At 37.2% G+C, this 23,994-nt stretch overlaps 1 long non-coding RNA gene across 2 annotated transcripts; it reads left to right on the top strand.

The window, feature by feature from the left end:
- The first annotated feature begins 3,726 nt into the window (after window positions 1–3,726).
- On the top strand, window positions 3,727–23,765 carry LOC115307768. Of its 2 annotated transcripts, none has more exons than XR_003916133.1 (4): window positions 3,727–3,780; window positions 8,514–8,595; window positions 22,268–22,347; window positions 23,530–23,765. It is a non-coding gene; the product is annotated as an uncharacterized LOC115307768 (long non-coding RNA). The 2 variants fall into 2 exon arrangements; XR_003916134.1 differs by lacking the exon at window positions 3,727–3,780 and adding an exon at window positions 4,697–4,735.
- The last annotated feature ends 229 nt before the right edge of the window (window positions 23,766–23,994 follow it).

The raw sequence follows: 23,994 nt of genomic DNA, 5'->3' as shown, positions 1-23,994 counted from the left end.
TCATTTTTGGGGGAATAGTGCCTTCCAGTTTTGCAAATGTTGACAGGCAATGTTTTTTTATGAAGGCTTTTCATTTTTATGGATTAGTGTTAAAATGATGATTTAACATAGGAAAATCTGGAAATTATTCTTGCTCTTTGGAATTAAGATCTTTTATCCTATTCATTCACATTCATGCAATAAGGCTCTCCCTATAGAATTCCTGATGAGGAATCTATGCTTCATTTTGTTTTATCATCTACAAATACGCACTAACTACTCTGTTAATAGGTATTTATAGAGGAGGGGGGAAGAAATTTTTCCTGGAGCAAGTTTTTTATAATGAATACTGATAATAAAAAAAGATTTCAATTAAAGATTAGGAGAAAAGAGAAAAAACCTCAGTAGCTACAATATGCTCTGCATTTTCCTTAGAAAGCATAATATGAAGTAGTACTGATAAGACATACTCCAAATTCAGTGGTGGTTACGTCTGATACTAACAATTCAGCACATTACAGATCCAGCCTGAGCACAAGGCGTTTTTTGCTGTGCACATCTCTAGGCTTATGTGATCTGGTACAATTTTAAAATAATTTTTTCATATGACCTCTCTCTTTACAATAAGACAGGTTTTTCTCAGAGAAAAGCGCTAAACTAAGCTATGAATAATGAACTATTTTCCAGTCAGCTGCACCTTGTCACACTTGTCCACATATATATATATATATATATATATATATATACACTTTGTACTTGAAGATACTAAGACATCAACAGAGTCAAAACCTGGAGAACACTTCAAATTTTAAACATTTTATATTTTAGTAGTTCACTTCTTTTTTCTCCCTGTTTGCTCTGTGGAATTTTGGAAGTGACTGTGCAGGAGTAGCACAGACATCTGCTGCAGTACTTTGCTTGGTGTCTCAGGAAGAGCATTACCTGACACTGGCACATTAAGTCAGACAGAGTCACTTAAATTCTGTGCTTCAGCTGTATAAGCAGAATTTAGGGGAGAAATATTTTCAACTTCATTAAAAATAAAGAATAACATAAATTATTTTTCTTATAATAATTATAGGTTTTTAAAGAATGGAACTAGTATCACCAATTTTTTTTCTTTATGGATATTAAAATTTTCCACAGAATATTAAACATCAGTGGTTGAATTTTTAAAATTTATGAATCCACTAAGATAACCCACATAGTTATTAATGCTTTTCTCCATAGTGCTTTGATGAAGGTTGCCATTTTTGGCAGCATTAATGGATTTTATTTGTAGGTATTAGTAATTAATTATGCTGTAATCAGAGTAATGTGCTGTTTCATGAAATAATAAGTCTTCAGCTGTATGTATTCTGGGGCAGGATGTACAGAAGTAGAATTAGTAAAAGAGTGTAGCTTTACATTAATTTCTTTGCATGTCTTTTGCTTCTTATAACACTTGAAAATAGAAGTAAATGCTGGTCGAGAAAGGAATGCAGCAGAATAGAACAAGGAACAGAGGTGAGAAAAGTTTAGATTGAATGTGTTATGTATTTAAATTAAAAAAAAAGTAACGTCAAAAATTTTATAAAAGGACCATGATAATTCACACAGAAAAATAAAAAGAGAGCCCTTCATTTCAAGGCTGTTTTTCAAATTTTATCTAGGTCATTGTGCAACGGGGACCAAGTATTAGCTCTGGCACAATGCTAGGAAAGACAATAAAGTCAGTCCACAGATGAATTTTGCCCTAACTATTGCTACCAACTCCTGATTAACTCACAGCTCTATGCAGACTGATTTAGCCATTTAAAACTCCCAAAGTGTATGTATATATCCACAGAATAAAGTTGTGTCTTACACCAAATGGCATCCTTGTGAGAAGATAGCCAGAGACTGAATATTTGTTCTTGTTCTCAATAATAGTAATTGTTACCAGTAGAGTTTGTGGTCTATGGTTCCTGTTAATACTAATATTAGGACTGCTTATTTTCCCACTTCCATTTTTCTGCAATTCATTCTGCAGCCTGAATTTGGCTCTGTTGATGAGAAAATTTGTGTTCCTACTTCTGATCCCTGCTCTACACCACTTTCTCCTCTGTTAACTCCCATCTTCCTTTACTGGCTCTTTCTTTTTTCCTTCACCATCCTTCACCCTGACATCTTGCCACTGATGTTTTCCTCTTGAAACTGCAGTTATGCTTTAAGCCTCTACCCTCATTAAGACAAAACTCACCAGACAACCATAGGTTTGCCTTGGTTTTGTTCTATTTTCTGATTCTTACCCTTTTAAAAACTCTTGAATTCTTCTTTTTTTTTAACCACTACAGCTTATTCAAAGAGTACGGTGATTGGATTTTTTTTGTTTATTTTTTAAACCAATTGTAGGGCAATATGTGAAATTCGTTAGACATTTGACTCAATTCCCCATTTTCCCCCCAAAAGAAAGGTTTTTAAATATGCTTTTATTTAGATTAGAAAAATTTAAAAGGTATTGAGCTTAAATTACTTCTTTACTGGAAAAATCTTTTATCGATGGCAAAAAGATAGATTAGAGGAATACTTAAGCTCTAAAGGTCATTATGAACACTTCATAATTCTGGTTTAGAATCTTGTTAAGTGATATTGAGCAACCAACTAATTTAAATGTGCAAAGAAGACTGTACATCAGGGAGTTGGTATGTAAGAAAAAACAAACCAGACTCAAAAGCAAAAGACATCTCAGTAAAAGCTTCTGTGCAGTGCAAGAATTTCCAGGACTTTCATTTTAATTTAATTAACTTAAGCAACAATTAAGTTTTGCATGGCAAATATTCTTCTTTTTGCTTACTTCAGTCTTCTATCAGCTATTCCTTTGATTGCAACCACCAGCAGAAAGTGTGCTTGGGTGTGGCAGTGGCCTCATTTTAGAGAAATATGAAACAGGTTAGAAAAACACTAATAAAACTTGGGAGGAAAATAGTCTATGATGTCAACAGAACCTTCAAATCTATGAACCACATTTATTAAAAAAATAAATATACACTTATGTCACGGTCTTGTCATTAACATTTAATGTGCAAAAAGTGGGTGAGCATTCTATATTTAATTAAAACACAAAATTATGACTTCCATCTGGACATGCAGACCTGAGAAGGAGCTTAAGGTGCACAAAAAATTTACATCTGGTATTCATATATTAGTGTGGGCGGGATATTTTAACCACATCAGGTATCGCATCATTCCTCTAGTGTAGAATAAATGTGACACTTTATGTATTAATGTTTGAATACATTTTCAATATTTGAAGTTTCTCAGGTACTTGTATAGAGTTTAAATATGGGGGGGGGGAGGGAGGGGGGGAAATCACAGCTTCCCAGGGTCAGGATATCTCTTCAGTTATTTACATTTCTTATTTTTATTTTATTTTTTGGTTCCTTTGGAAACACACACAGAATGTTCTTTTTCTCAGTGCTGCTTTTTTGGTAATTCTTTTATTCTACATTTGGTGCCAAGGAGCACAGACCATGTTAAATCTAAACAGCAGTCTGCAATCTCCTTAACCATATGCTATTTTTACAGCAGGTGACCTGTGGAAATGCTCTTTGTCAACCAAATCCTCCTCCTCTTGGCTTGTCACTCTGCTTGTTTACACCGGGGCTAATCCTGGTGCTGTCACACTGCAGCCACCGAAGCCACCATCTGCTCTTTGCCCTACTCCAGCCTTTGATCAAACAGTAAACAAATCCTTCAGGATAGGGAAGAATTTCCTGGGTGTTGACCATACGGCAACATATTTGGTCATTGTGTGGAGCCTGTGTAGCACTGTAGTGGCTGGTAAGTAATGTGTATTCCCATCATCTTCACTTGGAGTTGTGGAGACTTCTCTATGCAGAAACAGATCACTCTCACCTACCTCAGAAGTGGCAAAGGTATTTGCGCGTGGTTTTGAAATAAGGTTATCAAGTGGTCATCATGTGCCTCAGAGTGGCAAAGGCTAACATCATACAGGGAAAGGGAAAAGACCATGATGACTTTCCTGCAGTCTCACCTGAGACATATTTGTTGACAAGGAGTTCCAGTGACCCAGAAAGGTGTTGATTAAGAATTGTTTTCTTGGCTATGCTTGAACAGACTTGAAACTCAAATGATAAGACTGGATAGCTGCAAGAGGAAATACAAAATGGCAAAGGGGATCCTGATTTTTTGACAAAGGAATTGTAGTGGCTGAAGCCACTACAATACAGACCAGTAAGCCTTGGCACATCTTGTTTTTGCTGGGAAGGCAACTGCTGAGCAAAGATGGGACACAATATATCACTTTTTCCTCTGTGTTCATGGGGTTGGAGCACCGAATAGTACAATTCTTGCTAAATTCTGCAAAACTGCATCTGACATTGCTTGAGGTAGGACAGAGGCTAACACAGTTGCTGAGTAAGCATGACTGGTGGGCCTTAAAATATCTGTAGACTATAACAGAATTGCTGAACTAACAAGCTGCTGAGACAGCATAATGAATAGAACATTGCAATAACTTCGTGGCTAAGACAGCTGTAAAAAAAGAAAAGGGAAGAGCTGTCTCTCCGCCAGTTTCAAAGAACTGCCTCCCCAGTCTCTTTGTGTTTGAACTGGAATCTATTCAGCAAAATAGCAGAAGGACAGCCTAGACAGCTGAGAATGCATGTGGCCAGTGGGTCATGGCATTATAAGGAGATAAAAGACAACTCAGAAATTCATCAATGTGGGGTCAGCAGAAGAGAATCAGCGTTGCAGGTGCCAGGGGCTGAGAAAGGTGAGCATTTTCTCCAATAAACATGACATAATGGGCAGGATATGCCTGGATCTCCCCATGCTTTTAGTGTGACTTCTAGGTGCCAATGGCAGAAGAGTGACTAAACCAGAATGCTATGCTGCAAATGATTGTGTGCTACGGAGTTTATTATAAATATCCTCTACCTTTTATATAATTTTGTTACTTACCTTATAGGATTGCTACAAAGATAGGTAGATAGGTACATACACACATACATGCATACATATTCATTGCCATGTTTAATTTATGATTATCTCATTGTTCTGTTGCTATAATTGTCTGTAGTCATTAGCTGGGTTTGGTTGTTGTATTGCTGACTTGTAGTTACATTTGCTGTTGCTGTGCTTTCACTTAGTGGAATTTGTATAAGCTACCAGTCAACATAAGGTATTAAAATCATCACCTCCTGAGCATTGAGGATCCCTGTGGTTTTGCTTCTCCCCACTAAGTAATTTGTATTAGTTATCTAATATTTACAGTTACGTCTTCAGAAAATTAAAAGAGTAGGATGCTGATATGTAATCATTCATATTGCTAACCTGTTAGCCTGGTTTCTGGTATATTTAGTCCAAGAGAACTAGCAAAACTACTAAATTACCATGATAACTAGCATGTTTGGGAATGCTTTAAAGGGTGACGTGTTTGAAACCATTCCCAATAGGCTGTTTGGATGTCATCAACATGTTTTGGTTGGAGGGGAGGTTATTTGTGTGGACACAAATTGTGCTATGTCTGTTGGCTACAAGAACCAAACACAAAACCTATTTCATCTAATATAAAACTCACACGCAGCCTTGTGTGTCTTTCCTGCTCATGTCCATGAAACTTTTGAAGCATAGTTCTATAGCTTATAGTGGGACTTCCTCTTTTCCTCTCTATTATTATCAGAATAGTTTTGCAAAATGAAACTTTGTGAAAAGTTCCATTGAAAAAATCAGGGCTGATAGCATTTGAATTTTGTATAAATATATGCTAAGATCCTCAAGACTTAACAGAGCATGATAGTTTCTTGTAAAGGTATGGACCATTTTGTAAAATAAATTAATTATAGATACCATTTAACATGTACCAAGAGCCATAAACAGAGTATTTAATATTTTTTCTTTATAATTAAATTATATTATAATGTAATATGAGATTTAATATTGTCCTTTACAGAGAGCACATGCTCAATTTTTTCACACCTTTTTTCTTTAGAATGTTTTTTCATTTACTTCTCAATCTGTATTTTAATAAAAAGCAGAAAAAGTATGCAAAATATAACACATTGAACTTTTCTTTCAAGCACAAGCACAATGTTTATTCTTGAATTAATGAAAAAAACCCTATGTCAGCATATTTAACTGAGTTTATATGAATTTGAGTCATTAAACTTAAGTCTAGACTTAGAATGACTTTTTTTCCCTATCATCTGGTTTTAATTGGATCATAATTTTATGTCTTCACAGAATGACTCTCACATGTTACTAGTATTTTGGCAAAAATATCTGTAGAGATATTCCCTCTCATTTCCTATGTAATTTTCACAAATTCTTAAAGATCTATTTAGCACTTCAAGGACTATTCCTCTCCTCTTCTGTTTCTCAGATTAATTTTGAAAATGAGGGGAGGAAGTCCCCCCATCTCTTTTACGAAGTTAATTTTTCCCTTGAGGGATAAATCAATAAAATGGGATACGTAAAAAGAAAATCTTCAAGGAAAGGCCCCCTGGACTCCCATGGATGTTCACTTCAACCAAAAAAAGTTTGGAAATGCATTGGGGATCAAATATGTTAGTCATGGAAAATCAGTGCCTAAATCCAAGTATACCAGAGCGAAAACACAGAAAGCTGCAGCATTTCCTCCCTCTCAAGAGGCAGCATTTCAGTTACCAGCCATGTTAACAGCAGCTGTTCCTGCTGTGCCTGAGCTGTCCTTGCTCCCCTTAAGGAGTACAGTATTAATGTCCCTGCTTAGTCTGTGCTCAGATATCTGTATTCATATTGGCAGCTATTCCTCGTTTCTTCATCTCCATCACAACACTCAATATATAGCCAAGACACTCTGATTTTAAGATGCCTATTACAATGGAATAGGCTAAACAGGGAAAAGTACAGTGCTGCAACTGAAAGCATCAATAATCCCTGGCAGAGAAACAGGCACGCATCATGATATATCTGAATAACAGTAAAAACGTTATACACATAGCTAAATTATAAACTGCAATAAAGAATAAATAAGAGTTTAGGAAGTGTTTTTGTCACTTTTTCTTTCCCCTAAAATGAAGCGAGATGAGAACACATTTTCAACATGATATCTGCAAGCATTAGCACTTGTTACTTCATTGCCACTTAGTGAAAACTAAGATTCCAATTAATAACAACAACAAAGAAAGACTCCTGAGTCTGAGTCTGAGCCAAGGTTTCAAGAACAGAAATTAATAAAAACAGACATTATGGAAATTATACTGTCAAGATGTTGCTTCTTGTTTACCCAAAATTAAGGTGGACTTTTCACTGTACTCACACAAACAAAAAGCAGTCTGTACTCTGAGAGAGTAAATCTTGTCATCCATAATTTTTCCTCAAAAATGAATTACCTAAATAAATAAGAAAATAAATAATGTTAAAATGTGACTGGAGAGTTTACTCTGTATCTCTTCTTTCATTCCTTTCCATTTATTTGACAATCTCTTCTTAAACTATCTCTGCTTTTCATTGTATTTCTAAAGACTCAGTAAAAACCTACGTCACTGCCAACTGCTGCTACACCTGTTTTATTTTCGCAGCTCTCTCCAAACTTGTGCATAAATCTTGAGACATGAGCTTGTTCATGAGGCAAGCTTTTGCTAGTAACCTTAAGCAAAATAGCCAGTAGTGTCATTTATTTGGCATAAGATTTATTCTTTTACCACTGCATGGTTAAAATTTACAATGATGTTTACTGGGGTTCTATGTGTACATTAACAGGAGGCTGGACGCCTCACCGGATTCCTTTCTGCTGTATTCAAAATCATCGTAGGTGTTATTTATACCACTTCTGTTCTTAGTGCCTTTGCCAAAAAAAAAAGTCAGTTCAACACAGTTGTCATCTAAAAATAAACACCAATGAGATCTTCTTCCTGTGGGCTGTAAGGTCATTCTGTAACTCAGCATGGTTCATTGATCTCTTCTACCCCCTGTGCCTTTCCAGATTTATTGGAAATCTGTTCAAAGGAGAATATATCTTACTACCCACTACTCTAGGAACTGCTGCTAAACGCTGAGTAAAAGATTCTCTTCTATTCTCTTTATTCCTTGTCCTTAGAGACAGAACTGAGGAAAATCTTCCCAAGTCTCTCAGACATCAGCTGAAAACAGATGAACCAAACAGGTTGAATACCTTCTGCTGCTCTTCCTTTGGACAAGTTCGCTAAGTTCAGGAAACACCTTGGGACCAATTCATGTCAATGTGTGTGTCTGTATTGCTTCTGTCATTAGCGTGAAGAACCTCAAAGTAATTTAAGTCAATCATTGGATTACTAATAAAGAACAGCACTAGGCAGAAATGTCTGCTTTGTATTTACCTTCCTTTTAATATTTCACAGTATTAAACAGTACTGGGAAGAGAGAAATCACATTTCAACTAGCAAGAGAGATATCTACCTACCTATTTATTTCCTGTCAAACTAGTCATACCGTGGCATAGGGTAGTTCAAGCACTCATGTAAACATATGTAACTTATTAGAAATGATGTAGTTTCATCCACATTCACTCAGTTTATGTCCCCTCTTCACAGTAAATCCTGAAATAAAAGGAAAAACACGAACATGTGCTGGGAATTTTACTGGAAGCTCAGCAGCTGGAATATAACCACTGAGGTTTGCTTAATTTTTTGTTCGTTTCCTTTTCTCTTTCTTTAAAACAAAGGTTTCTAGTAAGATTAATGTATGTGCACTTGAGCCAGCAGTATGTGTTGGATTAGTACAGCAGTTTATGAGCAGTAGGATCTTAGAGTCTGTGGAGCTCCCAAAACAAAGGGCTCACCTTTAGAGTGGCCCTGGAAAGTAGTGTGCAAAAAGGGAGAGAGGCTCAGTACATTAAGGAGAAGAAAGCTGAAGCACTTGAACTCCTTTGATTCCTGCTACAGAGGCACATCTGACAAAACAAATTTGTGTCAGTTTTTTTGCAAAGTGTTGTCTTCTGCTTTCCCCTACTGCTGGGCCAGGCAGCTGCATGCCCCTTCCCCATCTGTGCCTCATTCCTCTCTTCCCTCTCTTCTCTCTCTTCTCTATTCTTCTTGATCTTTAACGTTCACCAGCTTTTGGCCTGATGTTTTTGCTGCCAAGCTTATAATGGTGGACTAGAAAAGCTATGCTCTGAGTCCTAATAATTTTATACTCTTTAACTCACCAAATAAATCTGATAGTCTCTTTAAACCACTATCTGATACACATAACATTAACAGTAGTTTTTTTTCTGTACCTCATCTTTCTTCTTTATCCCAAAGGTGAAGTGGTATTGAAGAGGAAACAGAGTTCAGGAAAGGAATATTTCTCTTTGATTAGACATTCAAACACCTCTGTAGCCATCAGTCCCTTTCACATCTCTGGTTTCATGGCTTCTCTAACCTCCATCCTATAGATTCCTTTGCTTTCTGTCCTCAAACAAATATTTAGCTCATATTGTGAACCTTAACTAAACAAACACAGTGGTATTTGTAAAGAGTTTTTAAGTCCATGGGGGAAAGGTATTACTTCAGCCCAGGAGAATGGTATACAAGAAACTCAGCTGTTGTACTTGAATACTGCAATTATGTAGGAGTTCTCTGTGAATTTATCTTAAAAAGTCTTAAGGTCTTTTGCCTACTATCACTGTTGCATACTTCATTTTGTAGTCAGGGTGTAAATTACTTAACTTATTTATCAGTGATTAGTGAATTAGGTGGTGAATTGCTCAAATACTAACTTTCTTCCACCCCGTGGAAACCAAATGCAGCTCTACTTTCAATGAGGCATGATCTGAACTTCAATAGATACACGGGTGGTGGGTGTCCTCTTTCTGCATACGTGTTACAAGCAGAGCAGCAGATTTGCTTGCCTGGTGTGTTACACCTGCGTGAGAAGCACATAAATAGTGCTTTGTACAACTTCTTTTCTTTCTTAAATTGGGTAAACATTGTCATAAATCCATCCCAAAATATTCTCAATTGCAACAAACAGCCAGAGTTCCTTCTCAGCATACAGTAATTTCAGCTTAATTTTATAGTCCAGTCCATGAAATAATCTGATCTCTGCCCTCAAAATTGAATTTGACTAATCAGCCTAAATTCTCAACACTTCCATGAACTCTATGAGCACCTATGTCTTCCGACATTGCAGTTTCTGCTTTGTAATGCTGACCAGAAATTACCCATTTGTTTTGCTAAATAGGTATTATTTTTTTGTTTAGTAACTTTCCCAGGAAATTTAAGATATCTCCACATATTTTGCAGATAAATGTTTAACATTACCTGAAGGGGTATAAAAGCTGTATTTCCTAACACTGTTCCTGGAGAAATATGGTGAGACTGACCCCTCATGATTACAGGTAGTGATGTCAGACAGGGAGAACAAACATGCAGACTAACAATATTAAGGAAGCACCAGGATATCACAGCACTGAACACCGTAATGTTTAGACACCTTTGCAAACAGCAGTTGGAGATAGGAAAGGACCTTACAAGATGATCCATAATAACCAGCATGCTGAGCCAAGAGCTATAATGCTACAACATGGAAAAATAGCTAATCTAAACTAGCAGAGAAAAGAAACATCCCTCAAGTTGTGTTTAAATTTCACAGATAAATTAAACTTATGCTCCATTTATATTTTTTCCAAGATGTGTCAAGGTTTAGGGCCTTAGAGCAAGAGGTAGAACCCAGAACTTCCCAACACCATCTATGAAATGAGGGTTTTAACCACAGAGTTGGTGAGCATTCTCTCCTTCTCTCTTCCTCTCACTCTTCCCTTTTTTTCTTCTTCTTTTTGCTGTAGTACAATGCCTATTTTAGTAGGTTTAGTAGGCTTCCCCATAGTGAAATTGCTTTAAAATGAGTTCAAATAGTTGTTAAAATAGGATTTACCGTAGACTTTGACTGTCCCAGGCCACACATAGCCTACTACTTCCTATTTAGGGCAAATCATAGGAAAAGTGGCTTTGAGGTATTTCAGACAGAGTGCTACTGAAGCCCAGGTCCTCTGGGTCTGAAACTTATGCTCGAACCGCTGACCCTTCTGTATAAAAGGAATGCATTGAAACACATCCTCTTACAAAAACAGCAAGTGTGACTGAAATTTTTGTAAGTGTCCTCACAGCCTTCTGGATAGAATTCATTCAAGTTTCCTGGTAATGTTGCATCTAAATTATAGGTCCAAGCCAGCCAAAGCTATACAAACTTGTCTAGCCTTGTTAAAACTGGGACACTCTTGGACAGACACGAAGCAAGACTTCAGGTATGTGAGGAACCCTAGTGCTGAAAACCAAGTCACTTCCATAGTTCAAGTGCTTCCAGAAGAGTAACTCATCTGAGTTGAGGTTTAAGGATGGTAAAGCTGGCTTACAGTGCTTAACTTCCACCTAACTCCCATCTGGGGAACTACAGCAATTTCTGAAGTTATACATCAATTCACAACTGTAGGAAAATAACCCAAAAATACTGTTTTTCCCATAGGTGCATTATTTTAGTCTCCTTCCTATATGCAAATAAAATCTAAACCCATATTTCTCAGCATTTTATCCTGAGATATACTTCCATTTCAAAATCATGTGTGAAAGAAAAAGGCTACTTACAGAACGTGCTGAGAATCTGCAACGATTTTGCAGTTAATGCTTTTATCCAGACATGACTGAACTTCATGCCCTCCCCAAGCTCTTCCCATCTGCTCAGTGAAACATAGGGTAAGAAAACATGTCACTGCTGTAAATTGATCTTGAACTTTCCTGCCTCACATTCACGTCTTCCAAAAAATCCTTAAAGCTGTAACTAGAGCACTGATATACTCAGTTAAGAAAAAACATTGAGTTAGGAAGCCAAAATCTGTCCATCTTCTTTCTACTGTGAAACTGGAGTCATTTTGCTGAAGGTGAAGGTGTAAGTCCTGATTTATTTGGCCAAGAGCATTTCTAATTTATGGCCTTAGTAGACTGGCTCAGGCTCTCTTTGAACTTAAGTGAATAAGTAACCTATAATATCCTCCGAACCAGTGCAATGGGGGCAACTTTAAGTGCTACTTCACTTCTGAATACACAAGTTTATTGTGCATGAGGGATCTTTTATTTTATCAAGATTGCTGAAAATATAAAAGGAACCAAATATACCTACACTAAAATTACCTCCAGAAGCACATTTAAATAAGACTTACACAACACAGTTAGAGGGGAAAGGCAAGTACAGAAAGCGTCTGCTCTGATTTACTGTAAATCTCTCCCTGGGTGATTTTGATGAGTCAAGAGAAAAGAAGCTTAGAAAAATATACATGACAGAGTCAGATGCTGTTAACTATAAATAAAAACAATAAATATTGTATCCCCCACTATGAAAGAAATTATAGTGCCTTGAGCACTGAAAGAATAACAACGGCACCATAAGAATATTATATGTCATAAGCATTTACAATTAACAACCAAGAGGAGAAAAAATAGTGCCCTAAGTCCCCTATTTTAATAGACTTTATATTTATGAACAACAAAATTAACAGGCATAGCCTAATTCAAATACTACTGTAAATATTATTTTTTAATCAAGAAAGTAACTGAAATATTTTAACACAGCAAAAATTTCAGCAGTACCATCTGTTACTCTAAAAAAGCAGTAAGTCTTTAGCTCCTGTAATCATCTCAGTGTAATTGAATAGGTCTATGTATATTTGAAAAAAAAACCCAGGGAAACAGTCTTATTTCTGTATTCTACCCTCAGTTCATATTTAAGCCAGCCCATTTCCAGAGCCAGATCTAGATCTTAAAGCCCAATTATGTGTTAAATATTAGCATTGGACAAAACTCTGCCAAAGTTTAACAGCTATTGAATCCGTCTGATCCAAATACCTTCAATAAAAATTTTCACCAATCATTCTAAAAAACGTTTATTCTGTTTTTAAACTATTTGGACTCTTTGTTCAAGTTCTTTTGGACTTTACTTATTCTAGATAAGCTGAAGCTTTCAGTAGGATCAAAAAGTCTTTTTCCATAGATGAAATTAATGTCTTTTAAATACCACAAAAACATTTAGGTAAAAATAGAGTTTAAAATGTATTGCAGTATTCTTCACCTAGTATCTGAGAGTGAATACTTAAAATTTTAAAGAAAAAAAGTGAGTTGTGTTCACACAGGAAGTGTGTTAGGCTGATATTTAGAAGACATTTACTTTCCTTGCCTTTTTCTTGCCTTGGTACCACTCATCTGGTGATGATGTTGGGAACATTACTTGGGCTATACACTCAGTAGAAAGTTAAAGTTGCCAGGATCATTTTCTGCCAAGGTAGCCAACTATAACAAACCATATCTTTAGTTTTTGATTCTTTCAAATGTCAAAACATGCAAGATCTCCTGACTAATGGATCAAAGCCTGTGGTGACTCCTGAACTGTGAATGACATAGGTTTGAAACCTGCCTGTCCTTTACTGTAGAAGATTGAGGTTTAGTATTATGCTGGATCCCTGTTTATCTGTACAGATGCAGCTTTTAGTTCTTTCTTCTGCAGTGTCCCCATCTGTAAGGAGGGGAATATGATGCCTGCTTCCCCGTGCCACACATTACAATCTCTAAAGGAAAGTGTTAGCTACCTTCCTTAACAAAGAAAATGAACTGTTAGAAGGTACAACATAGTATTCCTCCCCTTGTAATCGTTGTACCTCTTCTAAGCCTACATCAACAGAAACCCATTTATGTCATTACTTACTCTAAAGTGAAAATATGCTGCTGGAACAGTAGCACTGACTTTCTATAATGTCTTCTAAATGTGTTTTGCATATTTTGTTAGAGATATAATCCTGAAAAATATAAAGTCAGACTACCATAACTTTCTCATAGTTTTAACTATTATTTTCATTATTAAAATTGAAATCACTACATATTTAATGTTACCTAATATGCCAATTATACAAGCTGCAATTCAGCAATATGTTCTGCCACCAGCTTGTAAGGTGTTTTGTTTAAGGTGAGAAAGCTTAATGGGAGTTGTAGAAGACAACCATTTTGTAATCAGTGTCATGGTAATGTGGGGCTATACATTACTTTTAAAGCTTCAATATGCAATCTCTATTATCTAGAAAAGACAGCTATTAACACTGTGTCTTGTTCTTTTGTTTGCCTTCTAATGAGTGGTATTTCAGTGTATGTTTGTGTTCTAGTGAATTGGGAAACATTTTTCATCAGGAAATAGAAAATATTGCTATGCAAAATAATGTCTAATGAGGCATTTTTCACAGATTTTAGGATTGAAAGTTGAGAACTAATGAGTGCCTTGAGTTGAGCAAATAGTAGAAGATTATGTGGCAGTGGAGAACTGCTTTGGTTTTCTATTTGTTAATTTCCTGATGTTCAAATAATTTCCTTTAATAAAGAAAGTATAATTTTCTCTTTTATATTTAACATTCCTTTCCACTCAGAACCTTTGGTTTGTAATTAAAAAAAAAGCCAAACAAAAAAACCCAGTATCTGTTTATTTTCCCAGAGTGTTTATAGTGTAAAGTCCTAATCTTACATGGTCTTACATGTGTGAGTAATTTTAAGTGGATGAGCAGAATTAAAATGTTTGCAGAAGTATTTATAGGAATAAGGCTTAAATCCAGTTGATAGTCACTGCTTGTGGAAAAAGTGCTCTTTTTTTGACATAGGACTTGCCTTTGTTCCTTCAGATTACTCAGCTCATGAGAAACTTTTCTCAAGTCTGAGCATGTCTTCAGTGTTGGTAGATAGAAAAGGAAAGTTTAGATACTTAGAAAAGACAAGAGGCATGGCATGTGCCATCAAGGACATTTGCTACCTTTATTAATAGAAAAGGCAGGTAAAAGTATTAGGTAAAACAGCTTTTCCTTTCATACCTGCAAAGACATAGTAAAGAACAGGACTTAATGGTTAGATGCAAAGGAACAAAACTCCATGTTATCATGGGAAAACATTTCTTAAGGTAAGTATTTAATATAAAGATTTTGGTCTCTTAATCTTCTAGGAATACTATGAAAACCACCCTTACAGAGAGACTTGAGTCTGAGACATATATAGTGGAAGAAGACAGGCATTTTTGACCACAGAGGACTTTCATTTAAGCCAGGAACTCCCTGCTCTTTCCCTTTCCTGGTGGTCCAATCTGCAGGAGACAGGGGAAAAACAATAGCCCTGAGACAGAACACTCTGGGGGGTGAAGTCTCTGAGAGTGGCTCTGTAAGTTGCCCTGTCTTCTTCTTTAAGAAGGGCACAAGAGCAGAAGGAAGAGCATGGAGAATAGTGTGGGAATAGGGAGTAAGTGATAACAAATTGCCTGCCTGCAGAGCTGATAGACACCCATGGAGCCTTTTGTGCCTTTTAATTCCCTGGATACCAGATGCATGTGGTGACGTGCTAATCTTGAGCACCTCTGGACCTTTCTTACCACAGAAGCAGCTGGGAGGCAGACATCTGCACTGTGAACTTATTGTGTGAGATGATTCTCTCACCTCCCTCCCCTGCCCCTCCTGATCAGTGCTCTCTTTGATGGATGAAGCCGTGTGTGTGTGTATATTCAGGGATGCCTGCAGAGTTTCCCTTTTCCAGGAAAGACAGGGATAGTTTGAGGAATCTGGCTAATGGACAGTTTTTCAGATATTCCCACAGAAGGAAGTGAACATATGACTAATAATGAATGGCCTGATTAATAGCATAGTTCTGGCAATGATGTCTGTAAGAAAAATGGTACCAAAAGTTAAGTTACCCTGAAATGTGCCAGGAAACAGCAATTCAGGGTGAAATAGGACATATTTTTAATTTGAGACACTGCCAGGTTATTTCTGACACCACTATCTTCAGTCAGCTTATTCAGAGAAATCTAGAGGCCACACGTGGCTCCCAAAAAGCCTACCAACAAAGAAAAGGTTGGCAATCTCATCCATCTTTCCTGGTATTTCAATTTCTATCTTGCTGGAATTGGAAACACCCCTGAACACCAGGTACGTGTGGGCAGGGCTAACTAGAGTCTAAGGGGCAGCAGCAGCAACCTGGGACAAGCTGGATGATTCTGCACTGGCTTTGGCTGAGATGGAGGCTAACTTTTATCGCAGCAGCCTGTATGGTGCTGTGCTTTAGATTTGTGATTAACACAATATTGATAATACATCGATGTTTGGCTGCTGAGCAGTATATGCACAGCATCAAGGCTTTCTCTTTAACTCACTCTGCCCTCTGCAGTGAGTAGTCTGGGACTGGGCAAGAATCTGGTAGGAAACACAGCTGGTAGAGCTAATATGAACTGGCCAAAGCGGTACTTTGTACTACATAGAGCTGTTTGGCAATAAAAGAGGTGACTGTTGCTTGTAGATTGGCTGGACTTTGGTCTGCTAGTGGGGGTGATGAAAGATTACCTCTGCATCTCTTTTGGTTCCCCACCCCCCTCTTTCCTTGCTTTATTAAACTTCCCTACAACCCACAATTTTTCTCTCTTTTGCTATTATTTTCTTCCTGTCTTTCTGGGGAAGGGAAGGTGGATTGAGCAAGGGGCTATATTGGTGCTTAGATACTGGTCAGGATCAAATCACCACAGGTCCTATGACATTTGCTCGCAGTCATGATCTTTCTGGCCTGGAGTGACATATATTTGGTTTGCTTGCACTCTGCCATACCTCCAACCTTGTATGACATGCCAAAACACTGACTCAGAGATGAGAAGAGAGAAAGAAAATTATTCCTCCAAGATTATTGGGAGAATGTGGCTAGGCACAGTCTCAAGAATGTTTTTTCAGATAAACATCTATTTGGCTTTTCTCCGTCTCTGTGTTTATATGTCTTTGCACTCTGACTGTGAGAACCATTTCTGGAGTCTGAAGGTCAGTGAGGGATTTGTAGTCTTATATGATATCTGCTTGTAAGGCAAAGGAGGACTGCTTTGTACTACTGCAGCATTTCATTGGAATAATTTGGATTAGTGGCCTTTCTCAGACACTGCATGCAGATTTTACTCTCTGGTTCATTCCACTTGTTTGTACTCTTCCACTGTTACTGTGTGCTGTTGAGCACAGCATCTGCTAGGCTACTAAAAGCCTGGAGTCAGCAGCTGTCAGTTTATACTGTTAAGTTTTCCTTTTACTCCTTCTGACTGGTGCTGTGGAAGCAAATACTGCAGTCTCACTCCCCTTGCTTGCCAGGCAGCTGTAGCTCTTCTCAGATTCCAGAGAGTGAATCCATTAGTAATTTTTTATCAGTCCTCAGCTATCTGATCTTCCTGTTACACATACTAGTAGAATATGGCTCAGAGATGGTAGTCCCTACAACACCATCACACTGTTGGTCGAGCACCAAGGAAACGTAATTGTGCATTATACTAACACAGCTGAACGTTGCTTAAGCCCTGCAACACTCATTGGAGAGAGCAGGCTTGAGCTTCTTTTCCTTTGTTTTTAAATGTGTTAATTTCCAATAAATTGTTTCCACAAAAATTCCTTTCCACTATCTTGGAAAGAATATAATCCAACCAAACAAAAAAAGTCACGTAACTATCATAGCGTTTTATAACTTACATCTTAATGTACATCACTGGAGCTGCTGACTGGTAGCAGTCTAATGGTACAGAACCGAATCAGAAAGCAAACAGCTTATAGTGCAGCTTTTCACTTTGCTATGAAGTATAGCAACGCCAATGGATGTCAAAGACGGGTCCCAAGAAGTGGAGGTGAGAGAGGTAATTACATATAGCTTATTCCCACCCCAAGCCTGCAGATTTCTATGGCATATGAGGCAATGGTTCTGAGCTAAAGTCAGAAACAGTCCTGATGCAGAGGATGAGAACATAGTTAAATGTATAGTTAAATGCAGTGAAGTACCATTATTTAAAAGATACAGATTATTGTTGTAAATAGAAAAGTGGGCAGAGTGATGTTTTTCCTTAACTCCTTTTTAATCCTTAACAATTTACTCTCTTCTTTTAAGGAAATTCTTTGTCACTTCAAATGTTAAATCAATGTCACAGGTGCATGGTTCTTTGTTTTCCCTGTAAGAGTGCATATTGCTTTACAAGCAGATGCTATATTTTAATAAAAAGGTATTTTGCACTGAATTTCAATATAATTGAAATGGACACACTATTGCATGCTTTCAAGTGTAATAAAATAGATTCATTATAGTATGAGAAGGATTTTGAGTTTGAAAATATATTTTCTTCAGAATATTTAATAGAAACCAACATATCATTCCCCTATATAAATTGATAGAAACGGGATGCAATCACAATGAGAATGTGCACCCATTAACAGGACCTGGAAAGGAAGGATTGTGATGAATATGTTTGTGATTTTCACATCTCACAGATAAATTCTATCAACGAGAAATGAAAGTCATTTATACCCTTAAAAAGTAAAATAAAAGAATACAGGTTTATGCGAACTGTATGGTAGGTCCTTGCATTCAAGGACTTCTCTGCCCAGCAATACCTCATAAATTGGAGTAATAAATACTCCATTTGTTTACAACTAAATCTGATACAAAAAACCACTAGAGATTAAGATGTGGCAAAAGTAAGTGAACTGGGATAGTCACTGAATAAAGGGATTGGTGTTTTTATCACAAAAAAAAACAGAGATGGAGCTTAAGGAAGGCTGAGTTCTGTTCCTGATTTGTCTGCAGAGGGTCGGTGTATTCTTGATCGAGTCATATAGAGACACTTCTAAGTGAAGATGTGTACTTATTTAGCTGTCTCTGTGACACATCTAAAAGGTAATGTGGGATCGTGTAACTCAAACCAATCAAACTTAGACAACCATATGTTTTTAAAGGTAGGCTTTAGTGTGGTTACAGAGAGAAGATGCAAAGCTCTCTCTCTTCCTAGATTATTTGTAAATCACTTTAAATCACTTTATTGACAGCTACCAATTAGTTCTTGAACTACTTTAATTTTGCGTAGTCTTCTGTTCCCCAAAGTAGTTTATGAAAGATACCATGTCCTCTCCAGTCATGATATAAAATCGAAACAGTGGAAGTCATTTGCAAGAGGTTTTGTGGATGCCAGACATTTTCATGGATTCAGACGGCAACTAAATGCATCACAGAAGACAAATCCAGGAGCTATCATGGAGAAAGATTATAGCCTCAGTTCAGAATTCCCTGCACACTGCTACAACCTCTGTTTGCATTAATATGAATTATTTCATGCATCTATTCTTCCTCTGGTAGCCACTGTTAGGAAAAGGGTAGATGGAACATGGCTTCAACCTAATATGCTCATTTTGATTATTTTAAGTACTGAATGACTTCCCATCACACCAAAGTAATTAACTGCATATATTCTTTGAATGACGGTGAAAAAGGAATCAGATTAAGAGTACAGTAACTAAATCCGTGGTGTTCTCAGACTTGTTTCTGTTTTTATCCAAACCAGTAAAGACTGTGACTTGCTACTTCCAATTGGCATACCTTTCAAAGAAACTGTGATAAGCTAATGGTCATATCAGTCTCATCATGTAGCATACAGTGCAAGAAATGGGCAAAATCTTCCATAAAAAATACAGCTATTGTAGACTGCTGATTCCTTTTTATTCTGAAAGAAGACATGAAAATTATTGTTCTGATTGCTTACTCTTTTCTAGAAATAACTGAAACAGCCAACTTCAGTAGCATATTGTGCCAAATTGTAATTATCATGGGTGTGGTATAAAAATCTAAGATGTGCAGACAGAGAAATAGACTTCTCATTTTAGAAAGACCCAGGTATATAACTTGCTGCAATTTCAAATGACAAATAAATCTGGAAGCTTTTAATGTTATACTAAAAATCCTCTCTCTGCACAATTTTCCCTTTCCTCAAGGTAGTTTCCCCCCTTCTATTTCAACCCCCAAACTTCTATGACTCTCTTAATGTTTTCACAAATATTCCACACTTACAACCAGCATAGCAAGGACTGAAGAAGTGGCTGTCCACGGCTTTATCCAATACCAAAAGTTATTTCAGTGAAAATAGAGTACAAAATTCATTCCCACACTTCACAACTAGGTCTTTCAGAGATTGCAGCTTTTGAACAAAAGTGTTATAAAACACAGAAGGAACTCCTTGAGTTTTGATATTTGAGGAAATTGTCTCTCATATAAGAGAAATTCTCATCTGAACCAAAGGATCGAAATTGTCCCTTACATTTCTCTGTAAGTTTATAACTGTTTATAACATTCTGTTTAAATAACACATAGAAGTCAAATGCATAGAAAATTCACTGCAAGTTGCTGAATCCCATAGCCTGGCAGAGGAGAGTGCCATAGTCCTAGATCCACTCAGCAGTCAGACTGAGCTAAGTACCTATCCTAGATAGGCATAAACTTACATATGTACACTTCCACAATACATATATACATACTTACATAACTGGCCATAAAAATTACCACAAACAGAAACATTCACACAGATATAGGTAGCACAGGTAGCTTTGCTGTTTCCATCTCTCGCAGCTCAGGATGGTCTTTTAGTGGGCAATTTATACACATAGTATGGATCCCCTCAGCAGTTGGCTTTAGATGTGCAGCCTACACAGTAGCTGACCACAGTAGCAGACCCCTGGATCCTCTTGTTTCCCAGTTTCCTCATGCACAAAAACACAAGACGCAAATGAGTCTGACCCCTGCACCTCACAGTTTCCCCAGTTGCTGGCTTGGATCACCTGTGTCCTCTCGGAGCACGCTGGTCTCTCCAGTTGCTCCAATACTTCGCTCCTAACCCTCTGCCATGCTCACCAGCTAGTCCAGACGGATGTTAGCCAGTGAGCACATGCCAACATGTACCATTCCAGCCTCTCTAGTTGATGGCACCCAAGAAATGTGGTCCCTATGACCTATGGTCCCCAATTCTGTCTGCTGACGTTCAGGTCTCCATGCACACACATGCATGCTGAAAATAAGAGCCTTACTCAGAAAAATAGTTGGAAATAGAATCTGATGGGAGTACAGGACTGCCTGAGGTGATCAGACATAGCACATGGCCAATCATGTTGACCAGCAGGCTGATGAGAGGTACCTGGCCCTTTTTATCTCTTTATCTCTCTTGTCCCATTGTTACTTCACAAGTCATCCAGATCCCTTCCTTTCCCTGCCTTTGGTTTCTCCTCTGGTTGTCTCATAACAGATTTGTAAAATATCAAAATACTCCTCCCTTCACCCCACACTGAACTGCCTGCCTTTATAGGCAGTATCCACTTTCAGTCTGTAAGGAGGCCTGGAGACCCTCACCTGTTGACTGGTGGTGATGGGTCTCAGTCACAGCCCAAGGGGCTGACACACTCCTGAGATGCCCTGGGAGGGGCTGAGTCGGAGGAACTCATCCTCCTGCTTGCTGTTGTGCCTCTGGGCTTCTTCAACTGTGTGGAGATGACCCTTTAATCACAAAACCTGTCACAGTACAAATCCGTCTGAAATTGCTTTTGTCTGTTTGTTTTGCAGCTATGTCATGACAATGCCATGTTGCAGATCTGGTTGTGTAGGGACAAAAGCACATTTGCAAACCCTGTAGGATCATATTTCAATCAGCTATTGCTTTTTGGGTAATCTCTATTCAGAGAGGAATCAGAAGTAAAATTTGTCTGTTTACCTATTCATGGCATCTCCCTTTCACCTAAATTTTATAATTCCTGTTCTAAATTAAGTGGGGACCTTCACTATGTGGAATGAAGTCAGACCCTTTGAGAGTCTCAAAACAGAGATCACCTTTCCTGACCAAATAAGTTGCTTAATCTTCTTTAGGTCTAACTGTTAGATGAAAGTGAAGGAAGAATGGAGAATATAGTCACCTAGGGCATGTCAACAGTAAGATTGCCTCTTCTTACATAAAAGCAGTTGTAGAGAAATGGAAACAATTTATAGCATCTTAAGGAAGCAACCTAAGCCAGGCCAGACTAATTACAGACTGAAATGGCCGATATCTCTCCACTGATAAAAGCAATCCAGGGTGATAAACTCAGATGTAAACACTGTAGGTGTCAATATTTAATCTGATGAATCTCACCTTAAACTCATTAGTTAGCTGTGTAATAGAAGAGAACGGGATGCTGCTATAAAAAAGTTTGAAGTCACCTGCCTTTCAGCATGTGTAATAGATATATACATATTAACATGAGAACTGATGAACTAGAAACTTAATTTTCTGTACTAATAAAGTGTCTACATAAGGTAAAATGCATCTCTTTCAATATTTTTTCTATGACAGAAAGGACCAGTAAGCTCAACAGGTGTTTAATGCAAATATGTTTGCATTACTTTTAGAACAGCATGGGCTTAAGCCAGAAAACTCCAGTCCAGAATTTTCAACAGGGAAAAGTTTTAATTTTTTAAAAGTTTCTATTTTTTTCTTCCAGATTTTAGAGGATTTATTAATTAGAATCTATGAAGACAAGATTAGAAAAAAACCCCAAAATTAAACATCATCATGTTACAGGTAAAGAAACCAGGGTTTTGTTTGTTTGCTTGTTTCTGTTTGTTTTGTTCTGTTTCATTTTTCCAGGAACAATATTCCTAACCACTGGACTACTAATTCTTGTCCTGTTTCTGTCACATGACAAGTCAGGACAAGTTAGTCACATTTGCCTGATAAAGGCAAATCTTGGAGGAGCTAGGTAATATATGACTTAAGCAATGATGAAAATTTTGGCTTTCTGCTCATCAATTCATGTTCAGTGTTTCTTCAGGTGCCTCCTTGATTTGATATGGTCATTTAACTGCAGCTTACTTAAAGGCAATTTTTTTTGTATTACATTAGCAGTGATTCATACACTACTTTGTTTTTTTTCCTTTTTTCTGTCCTTGGTATGCCTTACAAATTTTGCTCCGTATTGCAGTTCTTGTCATAGTTCCTGTAAGACTGGTTTGGCAGCTGCCAAGATGCAGTCAGAGGTGAGCTCCATGATAGGGAAGTACTTAAGCACAGGTGACAGGCTGCATGGCAGCAACAGCGTGACATTTTATCTGGAGACACAGACAATGCGGGCAGTAGCACATTGCATTTGATACACACAGGAGACAGCTGTGGTAAGTGTGGCAGTGTACAAGTAAGTGCTTTGAAAGATTACGACAGGTAAAATCTGACTTTTATTAAGAAATGGGGGAGAAAAAACCAAACAAATAGATTCTATACCTTGAGATCCTACATTAAATAAGTTATATGTATACCGTACATGCGCTACATTAGAAAATAGTTTCCACACAGTCCCAGACTTTGAAAAGGCTTGAGTGTCCCTACCTAATGTGCATTAAATATGACCTTGTTCCATAAGTGGTTCCACCAGTTACACTGACATGAGTAAAAGTGGTAGTGGTAGTTTCCTATTTGACAAACACAAAACCAGGTATGAATCATTCATTTTGGTTTAAGTTTCCCTTAAGACATATTTAATTTCTCTGTTGTTCATAATTCTCAGCAGCAAAAAAACCAATAAATGGAATACTGAACTTCTGGAAAGTTAGAAGTCATGTGTTCAAGAATGAGTACTAATATCTCTCATTCATTCATCATTGAATTTTATTTTAAAAGACCTTGAAAGAAAGAAAATAAAGGGTAAAATGGTTCATTGAGACCCACCACTGGCTAACCATCTTTTTACTTTTTTTGATCTTTTTACAGATCAACTCCGATGTTGTCACTGCAGAAGAGCCAGCAGTGGAGGTGGTTTTCTGTAACACCAGTATCCCCCACAGCTGGAGTCTGGACAAAAACATTTCTGTCATTCTGGAATGCATATGGAGAGAGAGCAAAGAGATATATGTGCTACTAAGCTTTTTTTTCTTCACAGTAACCTGAATTCATGACATTTATTCTAAGCACAGCTGTTACTGTCTTTCAGCTGTAAAAAAAAAATAAAGAGGAAAAAAATTCTTTTGGCATATTTTCCTCCTGTATTTCTGCTGTATAAGGTTTGTATTTGATTATATACTGGGTAAGATCCTTAATAAACTTAAATCAATATAGGTTAAATTGTAGAAATAAGTAGAATTAAAATAAGTAGAATTATGCCACTTAAATATTTTACAATTTTAAAAATTTGGACCTTGTGACATAGCCAGAAACTTTTTTTTTGGTACCAATTAC

The sequence above is a fragment of the Manacus vitellinus genome, unplaced genomic scaffold (genome assembly GCF_001715985.3).
Source record: "Manacus vitellinus isolate BGI_N305 unplaced genomic scaffold, ASM171598v3 scaffold_4_pilon, whole genome shotgun sequence".
NCBI classification, from domain to species: Eukaryota; Metazoa; Chordata; class Aves; order Passeriformes; family Pipridae; genus Manacus; species Manacus vitellinus.
This window is presented reverse-complemented; position numbering and strand designations above follow the sequence as displayed.